The sequence below is a fragment of the Ischnura elegans genome, chromosome 2 (assembly GCF_921293095.1).
Source record: "Ischnura elegans chromosome 2, ioIscEleg1.1, whole genome shotgun sequence".
Taxonomy (NCBI): Eukaryota; Metazoa; Arthropoda; class Insecta; order Odonata; family Coenagrionidae; genus Ischnura; species Ischnura elegans.
In genome coordinates, this window is record NC_060247.1 from 85339580 (window position 1) to 85357597 (window position 18018).

Consider the following 18018-nt stretch of genomic DNA (forward strand, 5'->3'; position numbering starts at 1 on the left):
CCGTTCAATCCTACTTCCAAGCACATCTCCTTCAGTAGTCCTCATTTCGTTGACATTCCCACCGAACGGGTCAAAGGATGGATTGACTCCATAGTGCTCTGTACCTCTCTTCCCTTCCCACCGCAGCGCAGGTCATCTCACAGACCGCCTGTTTCTCGCCTCCCTATCTATCAGCTCAATGCATCGGATCCGAAATCACGGAGACACTTTTTTTCAAAGAGAGCCAAAAATTGCATACTGTCGATATTTTATTGGCTGCCAACACTTTAGGTCTTCTTTTCCTGTGACATATACAATTCATGCCATTCAAAGGCATATTTCCTTCCACGATACAAGAGGGAAGTACCGAAGTTATAAAGATAAGTTTTTTTCGAAGAGTGCCAAAATTGCATCCTCTCGATATTTTTATTGGCTGCCAACACTTCATTTCTTCTATTCATGCAACATACAATTCAAGTCAATAAATGGTATATTTCCTTCCGCATTACCAGAGGAAAAAAATCACAAAACCACTCGATAAATATTGTCTTAAATAAGCAAAGTTTTAATGGCCAAAATACACCTCATTTTATCATCAACTTACCACACACTCCTGGAAGTCACATTATGGAGAGCAAAGCTCTATTATCTTTACATTCGCGAGCAAACCGTAGAAAATATAAAGTTTGCATTAGCCATTCATATTCAGTTTCATTTTTCTCTTTATCTTCTTTATTCGTCTTTTTCATTCTTTTTCTTCATCCATACAATTCATTCAATACTGTGCGAAGGTTAAACTCTATTGAAGGATTTATTCGGTTCTAATGAATAGATGCGAGTTATTGCTTTATATGTAAATACTATATTCACCAAGTTATGCAAATGAAATGTTTTCTATGCGAACAACAAAATACTTCAGAAATATATAAAATATGGTTTTAAAAGTAGACAAGAGCTCAGGTCAAAATCATTGATGAGAAAATGGGACACCTTCATTTACAAAAGTACGTGTCTTTATCGCAATCCAACTAATGCGAGACAGGGAGAACAATCCTCGAACAATGTGATGCATACCGTCTTTTCATTTCAATTCAAGAGGTAGAACATCCAAAATCCAGCGTCATTTAGGTTTACTGAGAATTTTTTTAGTTATAGCTATTTATCTCCTCATAATGTGAAGAGAGTTCATGATTTACTTCCGATCAAAGAGACAAACATTATGCAAGTACAGGATGGATCCTGGTTAAGATTCTAAAAGGTAAATTGACAGGTAAAGAAATCGTGCGACGAAGTAGCGTAAAGAAAAATAATAGGATTTAGGCCTTGAACCTTTCGGTATAATTTTATTTTCTCTGAAAATTCATTCTAACCCCGTGATCCCATTGCGTAAAGGGTTCAAGCATAAAGGGTAAGAGAATTGATCGACGGCTGTCCATGCCTTGGCCCATAACAAAAGCGAAACAGGCGGCTCCCATATTTTTTTTACCGGGGATCCGTTTACTTCGCCTTGTTAGACCTTATTCCAATCCATCCATCCATACAAGGGCTATTCCAGTCACCAATTCAGGTTACCCTTGCCCCCCTCTATGTACGGCTTATTGCCGGGGATTCCTTTCCTATCTTACCCCAATTACGCGTTCACACTATGACGTGGACATCTGGCAAAATTTTCAGTTAAACACATTTAACATGTAAGCTGAGATGGGAGGGAATGACATAATTTTTACCAATTGTAAATGCCGTCGATACAAAGTTGCACATATTTCAAACAATATGAATGGCTTCTCGCGTGCAATTATATGTAAAATATACGTGTACTCCAACAAAATTTGCGTCCTGCGCGTGATATTGTTCCTTCCAAGATTGAACCCGCGACCCACGGTTTGGCAGGCGAGGACTTCATCCCGCCGCAACCGAAGCCGGCATTCAAAAAATTCATCAATTAGGCAATACTCATATACAGTACTTGGTAATTTTGACATTTGTTAGTCAATGATTTTATCTTGGCGAATGGCCAAATGTCCGCCTAAATTCAATCAGACAACAATTAAACAGAATTGATTAATTCAATAGGCCCGCTCGCTGCTGCCATGATCTTGAAGGTACGAAGAAAACTGAACTGGTACCATGTACATGTAAACGGCAGGGTGCGTGTACCTAAAGGTGATGGAAGGGGGTAGGTGGCGGGAATAGAAAGGGAGGTGCGTTAACCTCGAAGGATGAGGACGCTGGTGTGTGCACTAGGCCATGGAGAGAGCTTCAACTATTTTTTCTTCGCTGGCAGCCTTCCGCCATTCAGCTGTCACTCAGGAGAAGAAAAACGTAGGAGGAGGTCAGGGTGAATGAAGATGGACAAAGGGAGGTTCGAGATATTGGCTTGAACCATAGAGTGGCTGAACGTATCTACCTATGCGTGAGTTTTGGGGAAAGAATGAATTGATGAAGTTTTTTTAATAAGCCCATAGGTTATTGAATTTAAAGTAGTAAATATCACGTGCAGTAGTAATTACTAATCTAACATGCCTATCTGGATATTTCAGCAACATAAAAAATTTAGTCAAATTTGAACCACTCTATTTCTATAGTCAATCACTCTTAAGTGAGCAAGAGATAAGTCAGAAGATAAGAAATTATTGCATGTAAGCTGGCAGCGCTGAGGTGTTGACTTTTCAGTGGCATATTATCTAATGTATGAATCTTCGGCAGTTTCCAAATACCAATCGTAAGATATTTACTCATCCTTAGTAAAAAATGGAAAAATGTTTTTTAAAAGGAGGATTTTGGAAGATATGATGAGAAATGACCATTTACTCACGCCTCATTACGAGAAAATTTACCACTTAAGATTATGAAACAATAAAGAGTTTCACTCTCCAACTAATCACGTTTTCTACTACTTACGTTTGAAAAGGCTAACTTAACCACCAGGTTAGGGTAATCAAGCTATTATGGTTCCTGAAAGACAATGGCGGGGCGAACATTCAGTTAATGAAAACAACAGAGCTTAAGTTGTGATAGTAGTACTAAAAGGTGAGGCCAACATTGAAACTTTAACCTCAATATTACAATGAAAATGAAAATCCTTGGGCCAAATTGTAACTGAAAATAGATTTTATTAAAATACCGAGACTTCTTTTCTATTTAATCACTAAACAAAAGTTCTAAGACAAAAAGACATTTTTCGTTGTCAGCCAACCAAGTATGACAGGTACTTCGAATGTTGCTATTTCAATATAAGCCATATACGTATCAGCCTCATAAAATATGCATAAAATCGTTTGTATTTACATCTACTCAGAGGTGACAGAAGATTTAACTCGATGAAAAACCCGTGAAGTTCAATCTAATAAATTGACAAGAAGTCGGATCATTAAGCATTGAAGGAAGTTAATGTGAGGATAGGGAACGACTATGTTAGTGCGATACCTTTGTCGAAAGTAGAAAAGACAAAATCCAACAATCCTCCTTCGACGCGGGCGGATGAAAGGGGAAGTCCCTTCGGCAGAGGAAAGGGCTTCGGAGTGATTGGGGAAGGGAAACGGGGTACAGTCGCCCTGGGGGGGGGGGGAGGGGGAGAAGGTAAATCCACGGGATGGAACTAGGTAGTAATCCAAATCCCTTCTTGCTTCCGCTCTTATTAATGCAAACTCCCATCTCCTCGTGCGTGTCCATTTATCTTTTTCCGACCCATCCCTGTGTAGCTCGCTCATTTTTTTCTCATTTCATCCTTCTCCTCGCGAAATACACACGTATAGAAAACCTTGTCTCGGTCTCTCACGTGATGTCTCCCAGTGAACGCTGCCACCATTACCCACGATCAATATCAATATCTTTATTAAAATATACATTTGTGTAAGTCCATAGAAGGGGAGGGGGAAATAAAGGGGTAGGATCGCATAGCAGGAAGTGGCTGAGAACATTGGCGCCGTGGCAGATGGTAAAAGCAAGAAATCTGAGGGTGAAAATGCGGCCTGTGTAAAGGTCGAACCCAGAATAATGGTGTTAGGCTACCCGTAAACAGCTTTGTAGCAAATATTTTATTTTCATAGGGCGTCTAATTTGTTCGACGCGTCAATGATCAGTCGTTTCTTCATTAAAATGAGAGGTGAAGTTGTGCCTTGTTATCAATGGTAAGATTAAATTCATTTACGGGGTTGGAGCAACTCTTTCTGAAATGGGTTATCATTTAAGTACTGCATCTAGAAAATGAATTCACTACATGAATTGTTTAGCAGAGACACACTCTTTCATTTATATCACCGAGCGGTGATGTATTCTTTTTTCGCAAAAATGGTAGACTTTGTACAATTATAGGTTTAATATTTATAATGCTTTAACAATTATGTACTATTATGCTGCATACATCTCGGTAAATAAATATTAAATCATGGTTTGAAGCACTTGATGATGAAAATGAAATGAAGCTTCTTCTCGGGAGAATATGGATTATTTTAATTTTTAACTAAATAAAAACATAATATCGATGGTTATCGACTACAGACATACGTCACATGTCACTGTCACATGTGCGTAGATTATTTGATTCACTAGAGCATTTCATTAAATGGTGCGCAATCATTTCCATAAACAGTAAGTCGTGCACGTATTAGTTGAGTACATTTGTAGTATAACTATACCTGGTGAAATACGATGAAATACCTACATAAACTCAACCTAATTGAGAAATAGAGCCATTTTTGTTTTAGTATCCATGGTCTCATTTATCACTACTAGCATGATGAAAAGAAGCGACCATTAACCGAATTTGTCAAAAGTTCACCTGCAGTTTATTTTTTAACACCAAGTACTTTCCTCAATTGAATGCTTAAGGTATACTTCGGCGACCATGCAATATTTAGGAATACCATTCGGCAGTCCAATTTATTTCGGCTAATGGAGCCAAATCGTAACTGTCACGAGGAAAGGAGATAAACGACCTAGAGTGATTTAGGTTAAGAGAATTCACGAATATTTGAAACCACCTAAAGTGGATAAGGTAGAGCATAAAAAAAGTTGAAGAATTTTGCTTGGTTATAGGGCATGAGCTTTTTTCGATGTCAATTTCTCTCCCTTGACTCTGGGAAATGCAATCCACGAATGAATTGTAAAAAATATGTCAGTATTGTATAGCCATTGACTAGCAATTTCGAGTTAAGTAAACTCTCACAAAAATATAATTGCAGATATTTGGATATTCTATCGCACGAATCGGATTGTACCAGTAAATTTTGCAAACTGACACCAATAATTATGGTTGTTTTTTTAATATGGATGTCCTATATTGGACGAAAATGGACAATACTTCGCCTAAATTATTACAAAAAATTCACCCGTTCCTTATGATGATCTCATTTTTCAACATAATAAAAAATGAATATTTCTATAGAAATTCAAGGCGACTTTAAAAATAATTAGAAATAAAACGAATTAACTGTTACCTTAATCAACGTTTCAAATTCAACATGAAAATTCTTTCATTAATTTCTGTCTCCTCCCATGAACAAATAAAATATTAAATTATAATGTGAATATAAATTTAAACGAACTATTTTCGATAGATGGAAAAAGTCATAAAAAAAGGCCATTTAGGAGCAAAATGGAACATTTTTGAAAAAGAAACACAAATAAACCATCAAATTACTCATATAGGAAACAAGAAAAAGGAATTCCAGGAAAATGATGGAAGCCTATCAATTTATACGGTCACGCACAATACACTCTTAATTGAAACGACGGAAATGCATATCAGAATGGAGAGGGAGTGCTTGCCGAGAACCCTGAAATCCCTGCACTCCGTGACGAATCGTCATGGCGAGGGGAACATATTTAGTGAGGGAGGAAGAGGGTGGTGGATGCTTTCCCGGCAGCGACGGAGGGTAGGACACACACATACTGGTCCATTCACTCACTCGTTTGCACGCGACTGCCCCCGTACCCAACGTACAGTGGGAAACTACGGCGGGTGGGAATTTTGGCGGGAGATCCCTAGCGAGGGGCCCGGGTGGTAGGGTGGGCCCCTCGGTGGGGTGGCAGTTGATAGATATACGTCATTTGGGTCCTCTCTCTCTCTCTCTCCCTCTCTCTCTCACCTTCATCGCCATTACCACGGCCACTTCCATCACCACCATCATCCCATTTTGGGTAATTGCCATGTATTCCACCCACCCGCTATCATCCGCCAAACTCCCTCACATTCCTACTCTACACACCCATAAATCCTGCCCGTCTCTCTCCAATGCACTCACCATTTCTAGGGTGGGTATGCGATGGCTATTGCAAAATAAAAACATATCGCTCAGCTTCCCGTCGCTCAGCAACAATATTTGATAAAGAGATTAGATTATAGTGTAATCGAAAGCTGACGATGTATTTTGTTCGGGTTTTGAAGCGGACGGCAATTACCGGACCAAAGTGATGGTCTCTCCAAAAAGTCCACACGTAACCAATAATGAGAGTTTTGGAGGTCAAGGCAGTGAGCAGAACATTCCATAACCAAATATATATTTTTCATTCGTAATTTTGCACAACCATTCTTCTTTACTTCTCGATTTCAAAGATCAGAGATATTTTTTCACTTAGAAAAAGTTTACATGAATTTCTAATAAATTCAGCTCTGTTTTATATCAGCATTTATTTCTAAAGTGATTCATAAAACAAATATTGACTTTAAATCAACTCAATCTTATCAAAAGGCGCATCAACAAAGTGCAATTACTTTTCGTCTACAAACGAGTATATTTATAAAATAAATGCATAAAAAATCAAAGTCAAGAGATTGTAATGGCCGCATCAGGGAAATAGTATGTACCCTACAACTGCATACTTCTTAACTTTCACGTCAGTTTATCAAGTCAATTATATCTTTACGCTCTTGCGTAACTGCCAATGTTTGCAGTAAATTTATAGCCAGATCAACACATTGCTACGTAAATGAATACTTAGGTGCACGTTACTCCGCAATTTGTGCTGTACGAAATTATGACAACCTTATACTGACAGCTACGTGAGCGAACATGCATTTTTGAAAATTATTCCACTATTAGAATTATGAGTCAACACCTACAGAAACGAATTTGATACGAAAACTTTGCCCAAAGTTTCGCTTTTCCCGTGGAGGCCACCCGCCAGGGCTGGAAATGGGCGAGTGTCATCCTTTCTGATTGGCGCATCAAAATGATTCGTTCCGCAGCGTCGTGGAGATCAATCACGAACGACACGGTGCTTGAGAGAGTGGTCACGTGTCCGGGTCGTGTGCGCACAGCGGCAGTCCTACTCCATTATTTGTTTCCGCAGCAGACGGCGATAAAAGGGAGCAAATTCTCCTTTCAGCCAGTTCACAACTGCTTGTTAGCGTGGAGTCATGCATTCCCTGGAGAGATTCGACGCGTCGTCCGGCGAACCCCACTCACTATTTACATTACGGAGGAAACACGGAGTTTCCCTCAGTATCTTACATACTAAGCTTCATTAGCGCAATTGAAACTATGCTCATATATCAACCATGTAGAAAAGAGGTCACAAGCGATGGAAGATCAGTAATAAGGACGAGTACTGGATACTGAGAGATTCTATTTGAAGGCATCTATATAATGGAAATGTGTACACAAACATGTAGAGGAGGCTTGGTTAGAATAATAATTATTGGTCATTTGACTTGGAAATGATATAGATGCAAGATAGGCATTAGCAGATAAAGCACGTTTGAAATTAATGAAAACATAAATTAATGCGTGAGACGAAATTGCCACAAGGAAGATGGATCTTCATGATGAATGAATGGCAAATAAGAAGGCTTCAATTGAACTTGGAAATATATATGAAAACATAGGCTATAAAATACAAGCAGTTATCCAATATAAAATGAAAATACCGGTTAACAAAGCTGAATTTCAAATTGGTATGAATAGAGATCACAAAATATTCTCGGGAAAACTGGTCTTTGGCCATCTACATTCAAGTTATCGTATTGGCACTTGAATTTTAAAATCGCGCTCATAGGATCGTAACGAAAAAGGTAGCTAAGACGTAAAACGTCAAATGCAATTTACAGATAGTCCTCTTAGTTTTGTTCAAACAAAATTTAAAAAAATTAAAAGGCCAAAGCTAAGAAAAGGATGCTTGTATAAGAAGCGTTTTAACGAGATGAGAAAGGCTGCTCAAATGAAAGAATGGAGGTAAGTTCACTCATTCAGTATAAGAGACTTAAAAAATCATGTATATGTGTGAAGTGCCCCTGAGAAAGCACTTCACATCGTTTTGAGGGATTGGATTTGATCTTCTATTGCGACGAATTGTTCTTCTGCACTTTCATCTTGAAGTGTTCGTTGTACATAACGTAGGCCTTTTCCTACATTTGGCAGCGTGTAAATCGAAAAAAATTACATGACAAAATACTGAAGTTATATTTTCAAATTTAGGATGTAAGCAAATTTTGACCTGGGTTTACTCAATAAAAGAGATAATAGGGTTACAATATGTATTATACAAAATCTTTGAGCTGACCTTAACACGAACTTAGAGCGAGTATCAACAATATGACTGCGCTATTTCACCCATTTTGAGATAAATTGTTTCTGGCAATTATGATAGCGCATTTTCGGCTAACCTTAATTATTAACTGTCCTTAAAAATTGAGAGCATTAAGTAAAATATGAAAAAGGTTGGTAGCTCAAGAAAAAATTTTTCATGGCTACTGCGAAGTCATACAAAAATGTTTATGCTGTTATAGCTGAGTAACTGAAGAGTTACGACCCCATGTTTATGGACATAAATGCTTAAATTTGTCTCCATTACCACCTGTTGAAGCATTGCAGATTCCTTCTGAAACACCCTGCATACTCAGAAAATTACAGCTTGGTAGCTCGAGTTTTTAACGAACATGTCGCTATAAAAATACCCTATGGGCAGGAGTGATACGTCCCCTTCAAAAATTTTCTTCCATCCCAACGTCTACCCTGAGAAACTGCCCGAAAGGAACTCCCCACACTCCCACAGCATCCACATGCCCGATAGCGAGGACGATCCGTTATTCCCACACCGTCGCCGGTTACTCTCGACTCCGCAAGTTGGCCGATATCAGACGTCGACGTCGTAGAGGTGTTGAAGACTTCTTTTCCACTTCGTTAGGTGTTGCCCGTCCCAACTCCTTATTGTCATTCCCGTCTTCCCTTCCTCGCCGTCTCCTTTTCACTCATTGGCCTCCGCGGAAACAGAGCCCCGACGCCAGCACAATGCGTCCTTTAGAGAACGGGCTGGGGAGCAGATAGGACACCCCGCCTTCGAGCGCAGCGCCGCCGCTCTGAAGTTAATTAGCTCGAGTATTAAAGGGAGTCGTCGAGCATTGTTTCCGGCGCGTCTGCAACTGCTCCCTGCCCGAGGGGATGTGTGCTGATACGTTGGCCTAGCGTCTTCCTCTCTCACCGCGAGAGGAAAAATAAAACGTGCAATGCATGCTGGGAAGGAAGATGGTGGATGAGAAGGTGGTTGGAGTAAAGAGTGGAGAATCGAAGGTATAGTTGGCTTCCTGCACTGCTAGTCATGGAATGGATCGCTTGGGTGTGCAAAACGCAAGCTGCTTTCTTTCGAGTTCGGTTCTCAGAGAGGAATGTTTAGAACTGAATTCCGCTTTACGATATTAAGCTGTTCCGCAGGACCGATCATAAAGTGAATTCCATCGCATGTTGAATCGCCATTATTTGCTGACCGTGTAAAGAGGATAGCGCCAATCCAGCTACATACAAAATGCATATGATATATCGTGTATTGTTATCATAAAAATGCTTATGTAGATAAAAATATTGTCAAATTCTCGAAATTTGAAATTTTAATATGCGCTCACAAAATCAGCTTAAAATGTCGAATCTATCCATTGTAAAGCGGTGTAATACTGAATATGAGAGCGCATAGGCTTGTTTGCTTCGGACCATTAACATAGAGAAAATATGAACGATGGTTGGGCAGTTAGAAATCGCCTCAGATGTATTTCCAAAACCTCTCGAATTTTACGCACTGAGTAAGAGCACAGCCTTATCACAAGAGATGGATATAATGGGTGTTATTGACTGACAAGGACGATAGAATTATTTTCTGGTTATTATTTCCATTAAAAAATTCATTTTATTGAAAATTTAATGCTCTTTAAGAGGAAAAAGTACCAGTTTTGCTATAAAATCTATGTTTAAGAATTCGCTAAACGGACCGTTTAATTTCCCGTAATATTTTTGAGCATACCGGGACTAGTCACGGTGATAACTTTACGGGAGTGCAGTGCAAACCATGCACAAATCGAAAAATTCACAAAGAAAAAGTCATACGCCTGGACCGAATGAATGATTTTTTTCCATGTGGATTTTTCGCACAATCCTGTAATAATACTGAAGCTGTGGTCTAAATGTTGACCTCAGCTTTAGGTTATTGCGTACTGCAATAGGTAGCCACCATGCGCAATCGTACTTGTATACTTATACTATACTATACTCGTTGTATACTTATCGTCTCTGGTTCGCTCGACTGAAGGCGTTTTCTCTGGGAAAGGATGAAGGGATTGACGGCATGTCCCCCCACAAGGGCTTTGAGAAAAGGCTTCTCTCCGAGTGTTTGGGGCATGTATGAAGAGTGCAATGGTGAAGGACTCACGAGGACAAGAAGTGCAGTCCCGTTCAAGTGCATACAAGTCGGATAGACGTAAAAGGTCAAGGGTGAGAGAATTGATATCCAGACCTTCGATGGGATGATTCATGGGTCGTATGTTAAAGAACCATTCAACTGTCGCATGTTGGTTGTGAAATGAACTTACATATGGAGTTGGCAAGCGTTTTATTCACAAGCATTTTTTACCTGGGGAGAGAATCTAGAGGATGTATCATTTCCGATCTACCTATTTCATTTTGCCTTTTCTTTTGGAGAATAACTATTCGCTTAAAACGTATGGTATCGTCTTAATTTTTTTCGGTCGTATAAAAAATACTCTTCTCAACATTTAAAAGAACATAAAATGCTGACATTTCGAATTTGCAAAAATACTGAAGTAGTGGTGCAGAATTTGAGATACACCAAAGTGTTGAAAACTCTCAAGAGGCCAAGATGACAAAAACAAATGGTAAGAGAGGGACAAGAAAATTCTTCACGACAAAAAGCCTTCCCAAAGGGAAACAAGCTGTAATTAGGGCTTTTAAAAGTTTTCTCAAGATGACATTATCTATCGAATTAATAATACTTACAATGAAATTTCCCACGAATGAAAATACTTTACTATAAATTTTGGAAACAAGTGGATCGCAGCGTACTAACCACCGCGCTGCGGAAAATTTTAAAAACCAAATAATAGTAAGCCCTCTGAATCGCACCACGAATAAACGGGACGGTCCTCCTCTAAGCGGCCCCCTTGACAGTAATATTCCTAGCTCACGCACTGGCTCACGAGAAGCCAACTCGACAAACGCAAACGGCAAAGAGATGGGAACAAAGGCGATTGCCATCGACCAACGGGACGAATGCGAGAGGGACTAAGGGAGGAGGAGCATAAAGAGAGAGGTGGTTACCTTCGCGAGGTCGTAAGAAAGGGAGATTGATGTTCGTCGGTTTAACGATTGACTCACATGGACGGAACGGCAGTGAATGGCCGAGCGAAGGGGCTGTAGGCACACACACACACTCTAGAACGTGGTCGACTTTCATTCATTAATGTCCATTGTTCCGGCCTTTTGCGGTGGCGATTCAATTCCATCCAGTTAGCGGCCATTGATCTTGGCGAACGACTTGAGTACATTTGTGTCGGGGAGGGCCGGGAAAGGAGTGGGCATAACCCAAAGTCATGATCCATCCATCCATCTATCCATCTCAAGCCTTCGAACCCTTGTCGATGAATTATTCAGGGATTTTTGTCGTAGATGGCAGGCTCTCAGATCCTATATAATCGGGTCGCTTTGGCCAATAACCTGCGTTGTGAGGAGGAAAAAATGTTGGGTTCACAGGATTGGCCGAGAGAAATGGAAAGTACAACGGAGAAGGTGTAGGTACAATGAGGATCTTTGATTATATCAGTTTAATTTGATTCTCAGTTCATCGCGTTATAAGAAATATATATTCCTTATAAAAGTACAAAAAAATCACATTTCGATTGTCACTCCCGACAAGTTTCAAAATACACTGTTGCAAATAAAGAAAAAAATGATTTGAGAGCCCTAATAATTAATTAATAATTCTGAAAAACGAACTTTAAAAAGATGTGAGAAAAAAAAGGTTACTTATTCATTCGCTTACAAGAAGTATACTTTTTTATCCGCTATTTTGGGGGAACAGTTATTTAAAAGGTCAATAGGGTAAACGGAAGTCCAATATTTTCTAAAGGCCTGGTTACACGGTACATGAGAATGTACAAGAAAATGTGAGAATGTCTGAATCTCAGAATGAACGCGAAAATGTACCGTGTAACCACGCAAAATGTAAGAATGTATGAATTTCTGAACGCCTGCTCTAATTTCATTCAGACAATCATACAATTTGAACTCAGAGTCACCTGGTGGCAGAATACGAAAACGACACATTCATTTCATCTGGCTGGTATAGGCGACTTCTTTGTTTACGTACGGCCTCGATAGTTATTTCGATTTTATATGATCTTGCTTGACTTGGATATCTCACTGATTGGATATAGGTAGCGAAAGAATGGAACACAAGAAAAGGGGATGGGTAAAATGATGGATCAGATGGAAAGGCGCTGAATGTATGAACCGCGAGAATTGTCCAAGATTGAGATCCAAATGATCGTTAAAAGGTCATAAAAAGCATGTGATAGGCAAAGAAATAAGATTCAAGTACTATTTACGCTGCATTTACTCAAGTTCCTGTTTTTGAATCGAGACCGACTGCAAAGCGAGTCGAAATTTTAGGTGTTGCGTTGACATGCAGCGAACGTTATGGGCATCGCAGTAATAAATATTGAATTTACCTTGCCAAAAGCCTCATATTTCTCGTATATTCCTGTAGCGTGCGCCGATTCACAGGAGAAGGATGGAGAGAAATCACGACACACTCGCTTTCAAATCTAAAATTCAACTGCCTTTATTATGTCCTGTTTATTATTTCACAAGGCTTAAGGGCACGAGAAATTTTGAAAATGTGCTTTTATTATGGAACACTACTATCCAACAAAATTTTAACGATATCGGCGAAAGACACTTTGAGAATATTCCTTGTTAGGGGCTCCTTGTGACGAGAGGCCGGCCGCCCATTACATTCCTTATTTTTCACCGTGGTTTAATCGTAATCAGTATTTATTCTCGTAAACAGCCACTTTCCTTATAATTTGATCCTAAAATGGGTAAAATGATAGGTACATTTATAGAGTTGTTTACAAAGTGAAATAAGTAACTTGATAAAATCCTGCGGTAACCCTGATTTAATAGTGTACTTACGTTGAGGATATCCCGTTGACAATATAGATAATGTATTTGACTCCATTCTGTGGATCATCAACCACTCATTACTCTTATTTTTGTCCCTTCGAACACAAGCAAAAAACTTCTCCGGCGAGTAAATAGAGGTACTAGACGTCGGGGCACTTTATATGGTTTTATGGGATACACTATTTATATGGTTTTCACACGTTTTTCTATTGAAGGTCCATGATGCAATATACTTACTGCATTAAGCAAATGATGTAGGTGTGTAACGTAGATCACAATCTGCAATCAACTTATTTTAATTTGATCTTTCCAAAGCCCTCCAAACAATCGCCTTTATTTATTTCAACAACGCCTTGGCAACCCAAAATATTCACAATCCGAAGTTTGACGTTAAAGCAGCAATTATATTCGCCAAATTTGCGTTTGAGTCCCTAAATAGACAGTTTTTCTATCCACTTCCTCAGTCTGTCATCAATGGATTCCAGGCCGTGATGTAACGCGCGCACGCTCCGTCACGTGTTTTCAAACAGTCGATGAAGATTATTTTTAAAGACTCATATCTCAGCTATAAAACATTATTCATCCGCGAAATTTTCGGCAAGTACATTTGAGGTAAGGATCTTATTATTCTAGTACTTTTAAAAAAGTTTGCATGTTCCCCATTGGTTTATATTTGAAGTTGAAATAATTTGTTGCGCATTAAAAAATGTGCGAAAAAATGTCCGAAAAAATGTACCGTGTAACCACCTACTCGTGGATCTTGTCCATGAGAATGTACAAGAATCTGTTCAGAAAACCATTCAGAAAAATGTACAGATTCTTGTATATTCTAATGTACCGTGTAACCAGGCCTTTATAGAGGTATAAATGAAAAAAATGGAGAAAAGAAACCATCAAGTTTTACTGTAAGAATCCTTTCTCTGCGCACCTATATTTTACTTCATAGAGAAAACAAATAATCTCAAAAATTATCGTCAAAAAGCAATAGTTTAATATTATAGGATTCAGTCAATGGGCTGCGGAATATAACGGAAAACCATCACTTTCACCGGCTGGTTCGATAATAACTACACTTATTGCCTAACTCTGAACAAAATAAAATTTACCTTAATTTGCCTTGACGAGATCAGAAGCGGATACCAAATCGTAGAATGATGCGAGAGTCCTCAGAACCTGAAATAAAAATAATACATTAGATATGGCGGCCATGAAAACATTGATGAAAATTAGTTATATATTCTTGACGTCAGTGGCGTAACTAGGAATAGTCTTAGGGGGGATGGGATGGCCTAAGATGGCGACTACTCCCCCCCAGGCAAAATCTGGTAAAATGTTTGAAAAATAACATGCCTGGCAATACATTTTGCATCATTTTGGCACTCAAAATTGAACTTTAAGCAGATGCAGTTATTATGCGTCACAACTAGACAATAGTTGTAAAAAATTTATTTTATATCTCTGAGGCTCTGGCTATCTATCCCCACATCCCCCCATAGTCACGCTTCTGCTTGATGCATTCCGAAATGAATAATTTCACATTAAAGATGCACACTGCAGGGTGTTATTTGTAATATAGTTGGTCATAATAATTTTTCAATGAAAGTTATCGAGCTGTGCCAACAAATAGATAGTTTTAGATAAAGTCATGCACAGATGAGTTAACTTTGAAGCTTCCACAGAATAACATTGTCAAATATTTTGAAACTCAGGACCATCGAATCTCAAATTACGCACGTGAGGTTTTGACCGACTGCTTACCTCATTAAATCAATTTCATTGTGGACGAAAAATACTTAAAAGATGAGAATGGGACCTGTCTTAATTTATGAAAATGATAAACGACCATTAAGGAACACCGATTCTCTATTTTCAAAAATATTAGGCAGTTCAGAAACTTCATGAAAATATAATAAACCGTCGACGAGCGAACTTTGTGGATCAATTTCATAAAAAGGTAAAAAATAATGCAATTAGTATTCCGCATGGCAATTTATTTCCCCTCCTTCGGTTTCAGTGACTCATCGCTTACATCAAGGGATTACAAGAAAATAATTACCAAGTTAGCAAAGACAAAGAAACCGTGTTGCCAAAATGTATATGACGATTTCCGGTGGATATTATGAACAGATTCATCTCGGGTTCTCAATAGGGCTTCACGTTCAACGTTTTGCTAGCTCACTCTGCTACTGTCTTCAGGGGTGAGCAGTCTTCTTGTCACTCACTCACTATTCACTTTTGAAGGTGGTATTAGAGAGAGCTGCCGAAACGTTGGCCATTCATCCAGTTGACAGCCCGTGAGCAATCGCAGCACACCGCGTTGTGTGGTGCCAAAAACTACTTATTTTTATTGCTTGCCTCCACCGTTCCCATAAAAAATGAAAAATAAAATAAAAAGTTGCCAGATTGGTACAAAAAATCATTAAATATGAGTACAATGAGAGAAGTATCAATTCATTGCATTAACTTACAATAATTATTTGGTTCAACTGCCTGAATTATGAAAAAATAAAACTTATAAGCTTTCTTTTCACACAAGCATCACTTTAAACAGACAACGCAAACATATGCGCCAATTTGACGATACCTTTGGTAAACTGGCTGGTTGGACTAACCAGTATACCATCGGTAAACGGATCTTCGCGCAGACATTGATTGTGAGATTGTACAATGCTCCAAAACCTTATGAATTTGGAATCAATTTCAGCGTTAGCTGAGAAACTCAGATTTATTTTAATAATTCTACTTATGGAAAATCGCGAAGCACGCCGTCAATTTAATCGTATCTTTTGTATACTGGCTTGATGGACTTAGTCTTGGCCTCACCGGTAGAGCATTTGTTAACGAGCATTCGGCGCGGACATTGGATGTGAGATTATACCTTGCGAAAAAACATTAACAACTTGCATTCAATTTCAGCGTCAGTTGAGATAAACTCAGATTTATGAAAAAAAATTTACTCGCCCACAATCTCAAACAACGCCGGCCCCGACGTTATCACGCAAAGGTACTATTTGTCCACGCCCAGTCCGCGGGCGCTGGGGGAGCAGAGGATGCTAGAATGATGGGAGTCGCGGCCACCCGACACCTCAAACTCCCATCCATCCCCTGACACCATTTCTCTTCCCCATCCACCCTTGGCATAATTCTCGAGCGACCGGCTCCATCTCCTCAGTCAGCTACGCCACCGCCAGCGGACATCTTAATGCCTCGCCTCGATTTTTCCTTCCCCACTCCCATCCTCCTCTTTCATATTAAACCGAGCGTCCCCATCCATTTTTTCCCCATCACAAGGCCTACTTTACTACCTGAAAACGGTCCCCAGGGAATAAATGGGTGCACGAGTACGTGGAACAATTTATTATGTGCCCCTTTTTGGAGATTATAGAGACTACTTCGCATGAAACATCGCCTTTTAGAGATTCCCAAGCCTGCACGCCAGACGGCGAGGCTGGAAAAAAAATTAAATAGGTATGAAGATGTCAAGGGGCAAAAGGCATACATTATAATATGGAAACGTAAGCGGTCCGGGTTATACCTGAGCTGTTCCCCACCACCACCCTCCTCTACTGCACTTCACCCCGCCCAGGGTTCTTCCCAGGGGAGGGTTTAGCGAATCCTAGCTGGGGGTCGCAAGGGGCCTTCAATCTATCTGTCCAATACGGGACCTCGACGGAACGTATAATGCTTGCAGAGGACTGGAAGCACTGAAGATCGCAAACTAACCAGGTAGATGTTGGTATTTGGGGGAACAGGCAAGAAAGATCATTTTCACTTTTAAGGGTAAGAAAGGGACGGATACTAAAGTGCCCATGAGAGCCTTCCTTAAAGAAGCTTTCTTTACTAGTAATATACCGAGGTTGGCGATAAAAGGTCACATAAGCTAACATAGTGTTCCAATTGTCTTCAAAAGGGTGCGAGTGTGAACTCTTTTGAAGATATATACTTAAGATGACCATTTTCACTTTTAAGGAAGTAACGGAAACTGAAGTGTCCACGAGAGCCTTTCCTTAAGGAGCTTTCTTGGCTGATAAAATTCCAAAGTTGACGATAAAAGATCAAAGAGACTCTGGTAGTACTCCAAATGTCTGCAGAAGAGTAAATGTATGGATCTCTTTTAAATAAATATACATAGGGCTTTCACAAACTTTGTTCTCCTTCTTAGGCTTATTGTTTGATCAACATCTCAATATCTATGATATACACATAGAGATGCTGACCAAACGTGGTATTTTAACGACTTTTCAACGCCTGTGAACCTAAGTTAAATATAATGGATTCCTTACTGTACAGAAATTTCATAGCTTGACATGCGAAAAATTTCTGGCGAAGAGTGTATTGAAGTACGGAATGATTAAAATTATCACATATTTACCCATTTTTATTAATTACCACATGGTATTATTTAACATGAAGTAGACGTGAGAAACTGAAAAATAATGAACATATTTGCACTATTTGGAAAGTTATCCGGATTTAACATTTTTGGTGAACCTGACTTCTGGCCATTGATTTCTACAGAAAGCTACTCTGGTTTCCTGTAGTGTAATTGCTGGAATGGCCACCAAAGTTTCGGAAACCGAGAGAGATCCAGTTTTCACGGCCGATGAATCCTTGAGACCCTGATAATGGGAAA

General features: G+C 39.3%; 1 protein-coding gene across 3 annotated transcripts in view; it reads right to left on the minus strand.

Annotated features, from left to right (window-relative positions):
• Positions 1-18018, minus strand: part of LOC124154081 (connectin) — a 726624-nt gene that overhangs the window by 444539 nt on the left and 264067 nt on the right. For all 3 annotated transcript variants that reach the window (XM_046527589.1, XM_046527590.1, XM_046527588.1), the window contains one exon: positions 14492-14558. The gene's annotated coding sequence lies outside the window, so the exon portion shown is untranslated. The remainder of the gene's footprint in view (positions 1-14491; positions 14559-18018) is intronic.